This window comes from Arachis hypogaea, chromosome 19, assembly GCF_003086295.3.
Source record: "Arachis hypogaea cultivar Tifrunner chromosome 19, arahy.Tifrunner.gnm2.J5K5, whole genome shotgun sequence".
NCBI lineage: Eukaryota > Viridiplantae > Streptophyta > Magnoliopsida > Fabales > Fabaceae > Arachis > Arachis hypogaea.
The window spans coordinates 99,540,132-99,554,303 of NC_092054.1; the positions used below are offsets into that span (position 1 = coordinate 99,540,132).

At 39.7% G+C, this 14,172-nt stretch overlaps 2 non-coding genes across 2 annotated transcripts; one reads left to right on the forward strand and one right to left on the reverse strand.

Annotated features, from left to right (window-relative positions):
- Positions 1 to 1,078: 1,078 nt before the first annotated feature.
- On the reverse strand, positions 1,079 to 1,185 carry LOC112781669 (small nucleolar RNA R71). Its single transcript, XR_003192432.1, has one exon. It is a non-coding gene; the product is annotated as a small nucleolar RNA R71 (small nucleolar RNA).
- Positions 1,186 to 12,601: 11,416 nt separating this feature from the next.
- On the forward strand, positions 12,602 to 12,709 carry LOC112780726 (small nucleolar RNA R71). The gene has a single exon (XR_003191542.1). It is a non-coding gene; the product is annotated as a small nucleolar RNA R71 (small nucleolar RNA).
- Positions 12,710 to 14,172: the final 1,463 nt, after the last annotated feature.

Below are 14,172 nucleotides of genomic sequence, written 5' to 3' on the forward strand. Positions count from 1 at the left end.
TTGTCTCTCCTGACAACAGAGCCCTCCATTTCGTGAGATCAGAGTCTTCGTGGTATAAGCTAGAATCAATTGGCAGCATTCTTGAGATCCGAAAAGTCTAAACCTTGTCTGTGATATTCCGAGTAGGATCTGGGATGGGATGACTGTGACGAGCTTCAAACTCACGAGTGTTTGGCGTAGTGACAGACGCAAAAGGATCAATGGATCCTATTCCAACATGAGTGAGAACCGACAGATGATTAGCCCTATGTAACCCGTAGCCGGACCATTTTCACTGAGAGGACGGACGATAGCCATTGACAACGGTGATCCCCCAACATACAACTTGCCATGGAAGGGAGTATGCATGATTGGATGAAGGCAATAGGAAAGCAGAGGTTCAGAAGCAACAAGCATCTCCATACGGTTATCTGAAATCCTACCAATGAATTACATAAGTATTTCTATCTTATTTTCTGTTTTAATTATTTTTAATTATCAAAACCTTATAACTATTTGAATTCGCCTGACTGAGATTTACAAGGATGACCATAGCTTGCTTCAAGCCGACAATCTCCGTGGGATCGACCCTTACTCACGTAAGGTATTACTTGGACGACCCAGTGCACTTGCTGGTTAGTTGCATCGGAGTTGTGAAAAGTGTGAATCACAATTTTGTGCACCAGCTGCTAATGCCAATATTGCAAATCTGAATGGGAATTAGCAACCTAGAATAGTGCTTGGCTCTTACACTGCTCCTAATGCAGATATTTATGGAAAAAGTATTGTGGTGCCTCCTATAGCTGCAAACAACTTTCAACTGAAGCCACAGCTAGTTACTCTTGTGCAACAGAATTGCCAATATCATGGGCTCCCTCAGGAAGACCTAAACCAATTTATCTCTAATTTTCTGTAGATTTGTGATCCAGTGAAGACCAATGGAGTGAATCCTGAGGTATACAAACTCATGCTCTTCCCATTTGCTGTGAAGGATAGAGCAAAGCTGTGGTTAGATTCTCAACCCAAGGAGAGTTTGGATACTTGGGACAAGGTTGTCATTGGATTTATGACTAAATTTTTCCCACCTCAAAAGATAACTAAGCTAAGGGTGGAGGTTCAAACCTTCAGACAGAAGGATGGTGAGACCCTTTATGAATCTTGTGAGAGATTCAAGCTACTGACTAGGCAATGCCCTCCGGATATGTTCTCTAGATGGACTCAGTTGGATATCTTTTATGAAGGCTTATGTGAAATGTCCAAGATGCGCTTAGATAATTCTGCAGGTGGTTCTTTGCACATGAAGAAGACACCATAGGAGACTATTGAGCTTATTGAGTTGGTTGCTAACAACTAATACTTATATTCCTCCAATAAGAATCCTGTGAACTCTGAGACCCCTCAGAAGAAAAGTGTTATGGAAGTAGAAGCTCTTAATGCTATCTTTTCTCAGAATAAAATTTTGAGTCAGTAGTTGAATTTAATTACTCAACAGTTGAGTGGAATGCAAGTTTCAGCTGTTAACACCCAGAATACACCTCAAGAGGTCCCTTATGACATGATAGGTAATTTTATGCAAAATAATAATTATGATTATACTCAATCTTCTTCTGAATAGGTCAATTACATGGGAAGTGCTCCTAGACACCCCAATAATGATCCATACTCAAAGACCTACAATCAGGGGTGGAGAAATTACCCAAATTTTGGGTGGAGAGACTAACCTCAAAGATCTCAGAATTTTAACAATAATTCTCAAGGCAATTTTCAGCAAAATAATCAAAATAACCGCCAATTTCAGTCTCATCAACAACAACCACCTCAGCAGGCATACTCTCAACCCCAGTAGAGTACTAACTGGAGACAATGATGAATAGTTTTATGCAAGAAACCAGAGCCTCCATTAGAAACTTGGAGGTGCAAATGGGCCAATTGAGTAAGCAAATACCTGAGAGGCCTCCAAGTGCGTTCCCTGGTGATACAGTGGTGAATCTAAGAGAGGAATGCAAGGCTATCACATTGATAAGTGGACAAGTAGCAAGTATGGAAGTACAAGTTAATGAGGAGCCAGTTGAAAAAGAAGCTCCAAAGGAGAAGAAGGAAGAAGTAGAGCACGGCCCTCCAAAGCGTGCGAACAACCCATTCCCAGACTCTCTTGACACTTATCCTACATTGCCAAAGGCTCCTGAGTACAAGTCTAAAATGCCATATCCTCAGAGATTTCAAAAGGAGACCAAGAACAAGCAGTTTTCAAAGTTCTTGGAAGTCTTCAGAAAGTTGCAAATCAATATTCTTTTTGCTGAGGTTTTGGAGCAAATGCCTCTCTATGTCAAATTCATGAAGGAGTTGTTGTCAAAGAAGAAGTCTTTAAAGGGAGATGAGACAGTGGTCTTGACTAAGGAATGTAGTGCCATCATTCAGAATAACTTGCCAAGGAAGATGCCAGATCCAGGGAGCTTTCAAATTCCATGCACCATTGGGAGCACAACCTTTAAGAAAGCGTTATGTGATCTGGGAGCAAGCATTAATTTAATGCCCTTGTCTGTGATGAAGAAGCTGCAAATCCAAGTGGCACAACCCACAAGGATAGCATTACAGATGGCAGACAAATTTATAAAGCCTGCATATGGATTAGTAGAGAATATCTTGGTCAAAGTGGGTAAGTTCTTCTTCTCAGCAGATTTTGTGATTCTTGATACAGGGGAGGATGAGAATGCCTCTATAATTCTAGGAAGGCCATTCCTAGCCACTGGGAGAGCTATAATTGATGTAAAAGTGGGTGAATTAGTGCTAAGAGTTTATAATGAGCAACTAGTCTTTCATGTCTTCAAAGATATACATTCAGTAGGTGAAGAAGAGAGGTGCATACAGACTGAGCTTATTAATCCAAACTTTCATGAACCCCCTGATGATGCATAGCAGAATCTGCAGCTCAAACCTCCTTTGGTAACAATCAATAACATTCCTCCTAACATCAAACCTAAGTTTGGTGTCAGGAATGCATCATCCACCAAGGCAGAGGTTCCCAAAAAGAAAAAAGTACCTAGGGGATGGAGAAACAAAAAGATTCCCACTGAAGACTTCTCCCCAGGAATGAAGGTGGTGTTGACTAGCAATCCAGTGTTGACTTATACAGTAAATAGAATCCTCTCTCTGGAGCATATTGAGCTACTTTATGGGTACACAGGGAGAAGATTCACAGTGAGGGGTGAAAAGCTGAGCCCCTATGATCCTCCTCCTTAGAGGAGCTGACCGTCAAGCTAGTGATAGTAAAGAAGTGCTTGTCGGGAGGCAACCTGATGAATTTGTATCCTTAGTCTATTTTCCATTATAGTGGTTTTATTATTTATTTGATTTTTGTTTAGTTTTTACTGTTTTTCCTTTGTTTTACATATGTTTTGACCATGCAGAAATTTTAGAACAGGAACTGGACACTTAGAAAAATTTTTGCCCACTCTGGACACAGTTGATTCGGTCAGGTTGACGCCGAACTTGGGATTTCCAAGTTCCGCGCCATGCATGTACAAAAGGAGAGTTAGCCACTGGAAGGCTGATAAACCCATATTTTATGATGTAAGTTGTGCTCAATTTAATTGATTTATTCATTCCTTCACCCACTTATTCATGTAAATTGCATGGTTTTACTATTCCTTCCTTATTTTAAGATATATGTGAAAAACATGTTTCCTATGCTTTAAAAATATTAAATTTAATTATCCTTTATTACCATTCGATGCCGTGATTTGTGTGTTAAGTATTTTCAGATCTCATAAGGCAGGAATGGCTTAAAGGACAGAAAGGAAACATACAAAAATGTAAGGAAAACACAAAAATGGAGTTTTGAAGAAAAGGCAGCGACGCGAACGCATGGACGACGCGAACGCGTGCCTAGTGCGAAATGGCAGCGATGCATACGCGTGGACGACGCGGACGCGCGCCTTGAGCAGAACGCAATTGGCGTGAACGCGTGACCCATGCGAACGCGTGACAGATGCCACGTACAAGAATCTGCAGAAAACGCCCCCAGCGATTTCTGGACCCTTTTTCGGCCCAAATCCAAGTCAGAAACACAGGATATAAGCCAAAGAATGAAGGAATCAAATAACGGAACAACTTAGTAATAGATACAATATAGATAGTTTTAGGATTAGATGTAGTTTTAGAGGGAGAGGCTCTCTCCTCTCTCCTAGGATTATGATTTAGGATTTCTATTATGTTTAAGCTATGATCTCTTCAATCACAGGTTCAATATTCCTTTAATTTATTTTCTACTTTTATTTATTCCATTACTTTAATTGTCATTTATCTTTTCATTATTGATTTACAAACTTTCCATGTTAGGATTTGAATTTATGTTTAAATGCAATTAAAGGTATTTCAGATTAATGATTATTTTAATTATGATGGTTTCAATTCAATTTAGATTTATTTTTCCCTTTTGGCTTTGGTTAAGTAATTAGCAACACTTGAGTTATCAAACTCAGCTGTTGAGTGAAATTGGAATTCTCTGCTGGTTAATTTGTACTCCAATAACTCTAGTCTTTCCATAGGAGTTGACTAAGACTTGAGAATCAAATTAGTTAGTTCACTTAACTCTCCTTTGTTTAGCAAGGGTTAATTAAAGTGGGAGCAGAATCCAATTCTCATCACACCTGATAAGGATAACGAGGATAGGACTTCAATTTCTTATACCTTGCCAAGAGATTTTATTATTATTAATTTATTTTTCTTGTCATTTAAATTACTTGTTCCTTATTTCAAAAACCCAAAAATATACCTTTTTCCATAACCAATAATAAATCACACCTCCTTGCAATTCCTTGAGAAGACGACCCGAGGTTTAAATATTTCGGTTATAAATTTTATTGGGTTTTGTTACTTGTGACAACCAAACTTTTGTACGAAAGGATTCTCTGTTGGTTTAGAAGCTATACTTACAACGCGATTATATTTTTAATAAAAATTCTAGACCATACGAAAATTCTAACGTCAAAATGGCGCAGTTGCCGGGAAATTGCAACTGTGTGGCTTATTATTGGTTATTGTAAATATTTTTTTTACCTGTTTATTTGTTTTTATTTTTTTTTATTTTTATTAGTCACTATGAGTTCTCACTCTCGTTGCTTTGAGTTTGGTTCTAATAATGTTGAAAGGAATGGAAGCTATAACAGGAACATGCATCAAGGTCAAAACAATCAGAGATGAACGGAATCACAGGGATCTGATCAACCCTTTAGGCAACAACACCTTCCAAACTACCATGGACGACGACCATTCAACAATGCATGTCGAGACAATAGTTATGGTGGACCCTTTCGTGACAACCATCACCCACCAATTTACTACAGTCAAGAGCCATTCTGAGGTGCATACCAAGATGATAGATATGGTGGACCCCCTTATAATTACCGACAAGTCCCGTCATATACCTACAAACCACCTCCTCAACACAGCTTTGAACCACCATACTCACAAGCCAACTACCACCATTCACCTCCATATGACCCTAACCCTTATCCACCCCAATTCTAACCCAATTACTCCCAAGAACCACCACCTCCCTATGCATCATGTCCATATCCATCACCCCAAGAATCAAGGGAGCAACTCAAGGAAACATTTGAAAAATTTCATGCCACACTTCACCAATTGAATCAAGTAATAAATCGACTACCTTCCCGACGTTCGGACACTCAAGGAACCCCCATGGCTTTATGTGGGCAATCTAATGAAGAACGCAGCATGAAGGAAATACTAGAAATCCCACTGGACAGTAAGGAGCATGATTTTGTACTGGAACAAGTGAAGGAAGCTGAAATTGTCAAAGAAGAAGAATTGGTTGAAGACTTAAGAGATGCTGAACCTCCATGGGAATCCAAAATTGAGGAGAATTCCATCAAGAATTTTGCAATTGATGCTAAGGAGGATAGTGCACAACCCCCAAAGCAGGAATCTTATGAAGAGCTGGACAGAACAACTCCAGAAGCGAGTTTCCTTGACAATGATAATGAGTCAAATCCTCCTTGTAATGAACTTGCATCCGCAAGTGAATTCTTTGAGATGGAAGAATCTTCCCCAAGTGAATACGAAGATGATGCGGAGGTAGACTTTTTGTAACCTCCAACCTATTATTTGAGTGATGAGGAAGATATCGAAGACTTTGATCAAGACATGGTTGAAATTAAAGAAGTTCGCAAGGAAGTGGAGGAATTCACAGAAGAACACAAGGGAGTAGAGCTTGCGAAACCACTGGAAACACATATCCCGAGGCCATTACCACCCAATACAAAATTCAAGTGGGTAAAATCCTTAGCCTTTATCTTTACTTTTCCACTTGAATATGGCTTGCTTGAAACAGATGGCCAGCTTAGAGCTCTTTGCGGCTTTAAGAGTAAAAGGGAAATGGTTCGTACTCAGAGCTGGTATGCAAGATTCAATAAGGTTTCACGCTTCAATTTAAAGTGCAAGGATTGGTTTCGAGTTCAATTGAATGGGTCTCGAAAAATGTTTGGTCATCTTGGTTAGAATACTACTTCCAAACCGCCCGGCTGGAAAAATGTAAATCGAGACAAAGGCGGATACAAAAGCAAAGTTTGGGATCCTGAAATCTATCCTGACATTCAACACCTCGGGAACCTGAAAACCTGTTTGAAATTGCTCAAGGGCTTTACATGCCTAGTCTGGGACCCCGGAGGCTGTTGGAATTCCAAACACTGGTGGAGATTTTTGGATGAATTCAAGCATAAGCCACCAGAACAAAGGACTCCCCAAATGTCCAACTTAAGGACTTCAACTAAAAGTGCTAGGTGGGAGATAACCCACCGCGGTATGATCGTTCCTTTTTCGATTTTAATTTTATTTCATTTTGTTTGTTTTTAAGTTTTATTTTATTCTATTATTGAACCTAGAATTATTCATATCATCCACATTAGCACTGCATATTGCATACTGCATAATTGCACAAAAAAAAAAAACAAATCACCCCACGCGAGTGCGCAGCCCACGCATGGCCGTCGATCAGCAATCGGTGTAAAGATTCAACGCCCAGAAAGTTGGGCTGGAATCGTGCGGCTAGTGTGCCTATAGCACAAACTGGCCCACGCGTTCGTGTCCCTAACGCGAACACGTCACTTGCACTACGCACATCCCACGCGAAAGCGTGAGCGACGCGTACACGTCGCATGGATTTTAGGTAACCTATTGGAAACAAAGAGTTGCACCAAAACGACGCTGGAATCATGCGTTTAGCACAATTCTGAGCGACGCTGGTGCACGAAATTGTGATCTCCAGGCTCGAACAAATCCTGGTAATGGCTCCAGAGCTTGGTGCTCTGATCTTAATTCATAATTGTCACAACTTTGATACAACTAACCAGCAAGTGCACTGGGTCGTCCAAGTAATACCTTACGTGAGTAAGGGTCGAATCCCACGGAGATTGTTGGTATGAAGCAAGCTATGGTCACCTTGTAAATCTCAGTCAGGCGGATATAAAGTGATAATGTTGTTTTCGAATATTATATAATAAAATAGGGATAGAGATACTTATGTAAATCATTGGTAGGAATTTCAGATAAGCGAATGGAGATGCTTTTCGTTCCTCTGAACCTCTGCTTTCCTGCTATCTTCATCCAATCAGTCTTACTCCTTTCCATGGCTGGCTTTATGCAGGGGCATCACCGTTGTCAGTGGCTACATCCCCTCCTCTCAGTGAATAATATGCTCACGCACCCTGTCACGGCACGGCTATTCATCTGTCGGTTCCCGATCATGCTGGAATAGGATTCACCCTCCTTTTGCGTCTGTCACTAACGCCCAGCACTCGCGAGTTTGAAGCTCGTCACAGTCATTCAATCATTGAATCCTACTCAGAATACCACAGACAAGGTTTAGACCTTCCGGATTCTCTTGAATGCCGCCATCATTCTAGCTTACGCCACGAAGATTCTGGTTAGGAGATCTAAGAGATACTCATTCTAGCTTAATTCATGTAGAACAGAAGTGTTTGTCAGGCACGCGTTCATAGGGGAGAATGGTGATGAGCGTCACACATAATCATCACCTTCATTACGTTCTTGGGTGCGAATGGATATCTTAGAAGCGAAATAAGAAGAATTGAATAGAAAACAGTAGTACTTTGCATTAATCTTTGAGGAACAGCAGAGCTCCACACCTTAATCTATGGAGTGTAGAAACTCTACCGTTGAAAATACATAAGTGAAGGTCCAGGCATGGCCGAGATGGCCAGCCCCCTAAACGAGATCAATAGTCTCCTAATATGAACAATGGATTAAAACTGAGACCAAAGATGGTCAAAAAGACGTCTAATACAATAGTAAGAGGTCCTATTTATAATATACTAGTCACTAGGGTTTACATGGGTAAGTAATTGATGCATAAATCCACTTCCTGGGCCCACTTGGTGTGTGTTTGGGCTAAGCTTAAGTGTAGCACGTGCAGAGGCCATTTGTGGAGTTGAACGCCAGTTTCTGTGCCGGTTTGGGCGTTCAACTCTGGTTTTGGATCCTTTTCTGGCGCTGGACGCCAGATTTGGGCAGAAGGCTGGCGTTGAACGCCAGTTTACGTCATCAATTCTTAGCCAAAGTATGGACTATTATATATTGCTGGAAAGCCCTGGATGTCTACTTTCCAAAGCAATTGGAAGCGCGCCATTTCGAGTTCTGTAGCTCCAGAAAATCCACTTTGAGTGCAGGGAGGTCAGAATCCAACAGCATCAGCAGTCCTTTTTCAACCTCTGAATCTGATTTCTGCTCAAGTCCCTCAATTTCAGCCAGAAAATACCTGAAATTACAGAAAAACACACAATCTCATAGTAAAGTCCAGAAATGTGAATTTAACACAAAATCTATTAAAAACATCCCTAAAAGTAACTAGATCCTACTAAAAACATACTAAAAATAATGTCAAAAAGCGTATAAATTATCCGCTCATCCTATATGATTGGCATCTATAGGAACTCAGAGTTCAGATAGTGTTATTGATTCTCCTAGTTCAGTATGATGATTCTTGAACACAGCTATTTTATGAGTCTTGGCCGTGGCCCTAAGCACTTTGTTTTCCAGTATTACCACCGGATACATAAATGCCACAGACACATAATTGGGTGAACCTTTTCAGATTGTGACTCAGCTTTGCTAAAGTCCCCAATTAGAGGTGTCCAGGGTTCTTAAGCACACTCTTTTTTTGCTTTGGACCTTGACTTTAACCGCTCAGTCTCATGTTTTCACTTGACACCTACACGCCACAAGCACATGGTTAGGGACAACTTGGTTTAGCCGCTTAGACCAGGATTTTATTCCTTTAGGCCCTCCTATCCACTGATGCTCAAAGCCTTGGGATCCTTTTTATTTGCCCTTGCCTTTTGGTTTTAAGGGTTATTGGCTTTTTGCTCTTGCTTTTTCTTTTTCTTTCTAATTTTTTTTTTATTTTTTTCTGCAAGCTTTGTTCTTTGCTGCTTTTTCTTGCTTCAAGAATCATTTTTATGGTTTTTTCAGATTATCAAATAACATGTCTCCTGGTCATCATTCTTTCAAGAGCCAACATATTTAACATTCTTAAACAACAACTTCAAAAGACATATGCACTGTTCAAGCATACATTCAGAAAACAAGAAGCATTGTCACCACATCAATATAATTAAACTAAGTTCAAGGATAAATTCAAAACTCATGTACTTCTTGTTCTTTTGATTTAAAACATTTTTTTTTAAGAGAGGTGATGGATTCATAGGACATTTATAACTTTAAGACATAGTTACTACTACTAATGATCATGTAATGAAGACACAAACATAGATAAGCACATAACATAGAAAATGAAAAACAGAGAAAGTAAGAACAAGGAATGAGTCCACCTTAGTGATGTCCTTGAGCTCTTCTATGTCTCTTCCTTGTCTTTGCTGCTCCTCCTTCATTGCTTTTAGATCTTCTCTGATTTCATGAAGGATGATGGAGTGCTCTTGATGTTCCACCCTTAGTTGCTTCCAATAATTGTGTGGAAGAAAATGTATCCCCTGAGGTATCTCAGGGATCTCTTGATTTGCAGTCAAATGTTCTACCACTGAGCTATAGACCCTTGATGGAAGCTTTTGTCTTCCCTTTCCTCTTTCTAGAGGCTTCTCTAGCCTTAGGTGCCATCAATGGTTATGGAAAAAACAAAAAAAGCTATGCTTTTTACCACACCAAACTTAGAATGTTGCTCGCCCTCGAGCAAAAGAAGAAAGAATAGAAGAATAAGAAGAAGATATGGAGGAGATGGAGGGAGATGTGTATTCGGCCATATGGGTGGGATTGGGTGGGAAAGAGATGTTGAATTTTGAAGGAAAGTGGGTGTTTGGATGTGAGTGGTAAAGAGTTAATAGGGAAGAGTGTTTATTGGGAATAGAGGATGATTGAGAAGAGAGAAGAGAGTGAGTGGAGGTAGGTGGGGATCATGTGGGGTCCACAGATCCTGAGGTGATCCTGTGAGGTCCACAGATCTTGAGGTGTCAAGGCATTTACATCCCTGCACCAATTTAGGCATGCAAAATGCCCTTGCACACAACTCTGGGCGTTCAGCGCCAGGTTGGTGCCCATTTTGGGCGTTCAACGCCCATTTGCTGCCATTTCTGGCGTTGAACGCCAGAACCATGCTTGTTCTGGGCGTTCAGCGCCAGGATGCTCCCATTCTGGGCGTTCAGCGCCAGAACTATGCTCTGTTCTGGCGTTTGAATGCCAGACAGATGCTCCTCCAGGGTGTGATTTTTCTTCTGCTGTTTTTGATTCCGTTTTTGATTTTTTTTGTTTATTTTGTGACTCCACATGATCATGAACCTAAGAAAACATGAAAAACAATAAAAATAAGAATTAGATAAACATTGGGTTGCCTCCCAACAAGCGCTTCTTTAATGTCAATAGCTTGACAGTGGGCTCTCATGGAGCCTCACAGATGTGCAGAGCTTTGTTGAGACTCTCCAACACCAAACTTAGAGTTTGGATATGGGAGTTCAACACCAAACTTAGAGTTTGGTTGTGGCCTCCCAACACCAAACTTAGAGTTTGACTGTGGGGGCTCTGGTTGACTCTGCTTGGAGAGAAGCTTCTTCTGCTTCCTCTCCATGGTTGCAGAGGGAGATCCTTGAGTTTTAAACACAAGGGAGTTCTCATTCCATTGAAGGAATATTTCACCTCTGTCAACATCAATCACAGCTCTTGCTGTGGCCAGGAAAGGTCTTCCTAGGATGATGGATTCATCCTCTTCCTTTCCAGTATCCAGGACTATGAAATCAGCAGGGATGTAAAGGCCTTCAACCTCTACTAACACGTCCTCTACTTGTCCATAAGCCTGTTTTCTAGAGCTGTCTGCCATCTCTAGTGAGATTTTAGCAGCTTGCACCCCATAGATTCCCAGTTTCTCTATTACAGAGAGGGGCATGAGGTTTATTCCTGAACCAAGGTCACACAGAGCCTTAAAGATCATGGTGCCTATGGTACAGGGTATTATGAACTTTCCAAGATCTTGTCTCTTCTGAGGTAATATCAGTTGATCCAGATCACTTAGTTCATTGATGAACAAGGGAGGTTCAACTTCCCAAGTATCAATGCCAAATAATTTGGCATTCAGCTTCATGATTGCACCAAGAAACTTGGCAGTTTGCTCTTCAGTGACATCCTCATTCTCTTCAGAAGAGGAATACTCATCAGAGCTCATGAAGGGTATAAGGAGGTTCAATGGAATCTCTATGGTCTCTAGATGCGCCTCAGAGTCCTTTGGTTCCTCAGAGGGAAGCTCCTTATTGGTCACTGGACGTCCTTGGAGGTCTTCCTCCTTGGGATTCACGTCCTCTCCTCTCCTCACAGGTTCGGCCATGGCACTTATGTCAATGGCCTTGCACTCTCCTTTTGGGTTCTCTTCTGTATTACTTGGGAGAGTACTAGGAGGGATTTCAGTGATCCTTTTACTCAGCTGGCCCACTTGTGCTTCCAAATTTCTAATGGAAGACCTTGTTTCATTCATGAAACTTACAGTGGCCTTAGATAGATCAGAGACTAGATTTGCTAAATTAGAAGCGTTTTGTCCAGAGTTCTCTGTCTGTTGCTGAGTTGATGATGGAAAAGGTTTGCTATTGCTAAACCTGTTTCTTCCACCATTGTTAAAGCCTTGTTGAGGCTTCTGATCCTTCCATGAGAAATTTGGATGATTTCTCCATGTTGAGTTATAGGTGTTTCCATAAGGTTCACCTAAGTAATTTACCTCTGCTATTGCAGGGTTCTCAGGATCATAGGCTTCTTCTTCAGAAGATGCCTCTTGAGTACTGTTGGATGCAGCTTGCATTCCATGCAGACTCTGAGAGATCATATTGACTTGCTGAGTCAATATTTTATTCTGAGCCAATATGGCATTCAGAGTATCAACCTCAAGAACTCCCTTCTTCATAGGCGTCCCATTACTTACAGGATTCCTTTCAGAAGTGTACATGAACTGGTTATTAGCAACCATGTCAATGAGTTCTTGAGCTTCTGCAGGCGTTTTCTTTAGGTGAATGGATCCACCTGCAGAAGTGTCCAGTGACATCTTTGATAGCTCAGACAGACCATCATAGAATATATCCAGGATGGTCCATTCTGAAAGCATGTCAGAAGGACACTTTTTGGTCAACTGTTTGTATCTTTCCCAAGCTTCATAGAGGGATTCACCTTCTTTCTGTCTGAAGGTTTGAACATCAGCTCTAAGCTTGCTCAGCTTTTGAGGAGGAAAGTACTTGGCTAAGAAAGCCGTGACCAGCTTATCCCAAGAGTTCAGGCTGTCTTTAGGTTGAGAATCCAACCATAATCTAGCTCTGTCTCTTACAGCAAAAGGGAAAAGCATGAGCCTGTAGACTTCAGGATCTACTCCATTAGTCTTAACAATATCACATATCTGCAAGAATTCAGTTAAGAACTGAAAAGGATCTTCAGATGGAAGTCCATGAAACTTGCAGTTCTGCTGCATCAGAGAAACTAACTGAGGTTTCAGCTCAAAGTTGTTTGCTCCAATGGCAAGAATGGAGATGCTTCTTCCATGTAAAATGGAATTAGGTGCAGTGAAGTCACCAAGCATCTTCCTTATATTATTATTATTATTTTCGGCTGCCATCTCCTTCTCCTGTTCAAAAATTTCTGAAAGATTAGCTCTGGATTGTTGTATTTTAGCTTCTCTTAATTTTCTTTTCAGAGTCCTTTCAGGTTCTGGATCTGCTTCCACAAGAATGTTCTTATCCTTGCTCCTGCTCATATGACAAAGAAGAAGGCACAGAAAAATAATAATAATAATAGAGATCCTTTATACCACAGTATAGGGATCCCTTTGTGAGTGGAAGAAAAGAAGGGGAGATGGAAGAAACACAACTGTGAGGATGGAAGAGAGGTGAAATGAGATGTTAGGATATGAATGAATAAATAGAATGAGATGGGGGAGGGATAATTTTCGAAAATTATTTTTGAAAAGGAGTTAGTGATTTTTGAAAATTGGTTTTTGAAAATTGTTAGTATTTTTCGAAAATTTTTGAAATCAAAAATAAAAGATAAAAATAATTAGTTAATAAAAAAGAAATTTTTGAAAAAGAGGGAAGATATTTTCGAAAATTAGAGAGAGAGAGTTAGTTAGGTAGTTTTGAAAAAGTTAAGAAACAAACAAAAAGTTAGTTAGTTAGTTGAAACAAATTTTGAAAAGATAAGAAGTTAGGAGGTTAGAGAAGATATTTTGAAAAGATATTTTTGAAAAAGATAAGATAAGAAGATATTTTTGAAAAGATATGATTGAAGTTAGTTTTTTGAAAAAGATTTGATTTTTAAAATCTCAATTAATGACTTGATTCATAAGAAATCACAAGATATAATTCTAGAACTTAAAGTTTGAATCTTTCTTAACAAGCATGTAACAAACTTCAAATTTTTGAATCAAAGCATTAATTGATTATGTTATTTTCAAAAATTTGATATAAAAATAAGAAAAAGATTTTTGAAAAATATTTTTGGAATTTTCGAAAATAACTAAGAATTTTGAAAAAGATTTGATTTTTGAAAAAGATTTTGAAAAAGATAAGATTTTCAAATTGAAAATTTGATTTGACTCATGAGAAACAATTTGATTTTAAAAGATTTTTGAAAAAGTCAACTCAAATTTTCGAATTTGATGAGAGAAAAATGGAAAGATATTTT